The following is a 3189-nucleotide window of genomic DNA, read 5'->3' on the forward strand; positions in this document are numbered from 1 at the left end:
CTAAGCCAGCGGCAGTAAATAAACCGCCCTCTTTGCGCTTGACCCGCATCGAGTCACACCACCAGCACAGAATTCTACACTTACTCTTTTCACTCGTTTGTAAAAGCCGCTCTTGCTTTAAAAGCTATAGGGTTACTTCCGAAAACGATAAATCGTGCCCTCAAGACGCCATTGTTTTCGGTCTTCAATTCCTCACAGGTCACGTGGTACAGTTCCCGTTCTATTAGTGTAGAATTCTGTGGTCTAGGCCTACAATGCAAAGACTTCTGATTTTTTAATGCAAAAGAGTTTCGTTGTCACTGGGAATAGTTTCTGTACCTATCCCCAGTGTCACTGGGAATAGTCACTTCGTTCTTTTATTGACACTTTACAACAACGCGCGTGCAGACGTTAGCAAATTTCAAGCTAAGCCAGCGGCAGTAAATAAACCGCCCTCTTTGCGCTTGACCCGCATCGAGTCACACCACCAGCACAGAATTCTACACTTACTCTTTTCACTCGTTTGTAAAAGCCGCTCTTGCTTTAAAAGCTATAGGGTTACTTCCGAAAACGATAAATCGTGCCCTCAAGACGCCATTGTTTTCGGTCTTCAATTCCTCACAGGTCACGTGGTACAGTTCCCGTTCTATTAGTGTAGAATTCTGTGGTCTAGGCCTACAATGCAAAGACTTCTGATTTTTTAATGCAAAAGAGTTTCGTTGTCACTGGGAATAGTTTCTGTACCTATCCCCAGTGTCACTGGGAATAGTCACTTCGTTCTTTTATTGACACTTTACAACAACGCGCGTGCAGACGTTAGCAAATTTCAAGCTAAGCCAGCGGCAGTAAATAAACCGCCCTCTTTGCGCTTGACCCGCATCGAGTCACACCACCAGCACAGAATTCTACACTTACTCTTTTCACTCGTTTGTAAAAGCCGCTCTTGCTTTAAAAGCTATAGGGTTACTTCCGAAAACGATAAATCGTGCCCTCAAGACGCCATTGTTTTCGGTCTTCAATTCCTCACAGGTCACGTGGTACAGTTCCCGTTCTATAAGTGTAGAATTCTGTGACCACCAGTCACCTCTTTGTCTTTGTATTAATTTTCACTGCTGCGCTCGCTCTGGCCACACTGCAAGCAGAGCGGGCACAGCAGAGCGCAGCAGCGAACATTAATACAAAGACAAAGGCGACTGGCTGCGTGACTCGAGCCGGGTCAAGCGCAAAGAGAGCGTTTTATTTACTCAATGCCGCTGGCTTAGCTTGAAATTTGCTCACGTCAGCACGCACATTGTTATTAAGTGTCAATGAAAGAAATAGATAAAAAGCAAAGAGAGAGGGGAGAGAGGAAGGGAGGAAAAAAAGAGAGAGAGAGAGAGAGAGAGAGAGAGAGAAGAAGAAGAAGAAGAAGAAGAAGAAGAAGAAGAAGAAGAAGAAGAAGAAGAAGAAGAAGAAGAAGAAGAAGAAGAAGAAGAAGAAGAAGAAGGAGAAGAAGAAGGAGAAGGAGAAGGAGAAGGAGAAGGAGAAGGAGAAGGAGAAGGAGAAGGAGAAGGAGAAGGAAAGAAAGAAAGAAAGAAAGAAAGAAAGAAAGAAAGAAAGAAAGAAAGAAAGAGAGAAAGAAAGAAAGAGAGAAAGAGAGAGAAAGGGGGGAGGGGACGAGAGAGAAAGGGGGGAGGGGACGAGAGAAAGATAGAGAGATGCTTAGAGAACAATGAATAGGTATATCTATTGTGCGTGCCCAGGCGTGTCCTGCGTGCAGACGTGAGTAAATTTTCAAGCTTTGCGAGCTAAGATAATCAAATCCGATTTAGTTGCGCTCGAAAACGCTGGAAGTATACTCCCTTCTGCATGACATTCAGTGACAATAACAATAACAAGAAAGGAAAAAGAAAGTACGTGACAGCTTAGAAGAGCTAGATGAAAAGCAATGCAAACTATTGCAGAGACTTGACAGAACGTCGGGTTGTGAACTAAGCACACACGAATTAGATCTAGATCTAAAGTTTATTTACAAGCGCTTTATATACGCCTGTGCCTAGGCCTTCTCAGGGTCTGTCTGTCTGTCTGTCTGTCTGTCTGTCTGTCTGTCTGTCTGTCTGTCTGTCTGTCTGTCTGTCTTTCTCTCTCTCTCTCTTTGTCTCTCTCTCTCTCTCTCTCTCTCTCTCTCTCTCTCTCTCTCTCTCTCTCTCACTCTCTCTCTCTCTGTCTCTCTCTGTCTCTCTCTCTCTCTCCCTCTTTTTCTCTAAAGTAAGGCCTCTAATCTTCGACACTTACATTCATGACCTTATTGTATTGCAAGTACCGTAAAACTCTTACTAAAACTAAACTAAACCCGTAATTTGACGCTGAAGAATTTGTGTCACGTCGCGGTGGAATCAGACGCTCGTCAATCGTTGGGCATATGGAATTATTGGTTTGGTATCATCTTAAAGCGTGTGCATTAGTTTGTTCATTTGTCTTATTTTGATTAAAGAAATACCCATCTATCTTGAAACGAAGTAGTGATATACATGTATACGATTGAAGGAGGTGGGGGTCGCCTTGCGTTAAAGATAAAATTAGCGAGAAGATGGCCGTCAAATATTGGTGATTTCCAAACCTTTAAACAAAATTCTTTGGGAACTGCAAATTTACCTTTCAATGTGCCTTTAATCAAGGATTTTTCTTTATAATTATAATTCACACAGAAAAACGTTTTTTTAAATGAACATTAAACATTTTGCTGCATGGCGCTAACATGACCTTAAGCAGTTGCAAGCGTAGTAAAACCTCTACTAACATACACACACAACCCCCCCCCCCCCCCTGAAGTTGGGCAAAAAAATACCAATAACAAAGTATTGGTGCAAATTGCCCAACTTGTGGGAAAAAAATACCGGTTTCTTCGATTTAATTATTTCGCCAAGCGCCAGATTTCTCCAGTATGTGGGTATGTAATCATTATGAGTGTCACTATGGATATTGTTTGATAGTGTACTCTCTGAACCGCCCGATTTTCTCATCCGATCCGATCGCTCATGCAGACTTACCAGTCGAGCAAGTGTAATCTCCATTCAGAACTTAAAGCCCAGTTTGCACTGGGTATTAAACGTTTTCTTCTAAAAAAACCCTCACAAAACAAAACAAAAAATCCAACCAAACAAATCCCAGCTTAGAAATATGAAGAACAACAAACAATCTGTCGTAAAGGTGATATATTTTATTAAGGGG

Source organism: Aplysia californica, unplaced genomic scaffold, assembly GCF_000002075.1.
Source record: "Aplysia californica isolate F4 #8 unplaced genomic scaffold, AplCal3.0 scaffold00512, whole genome shotgun sequence".
In the NCBI taxonomy this organism is placed as follows: Eukaryota; Metazoa; Mollusca; class Gastropoda; order Aplysiida; family Aplysiidae; genus Aplysia; species Aplysia californica.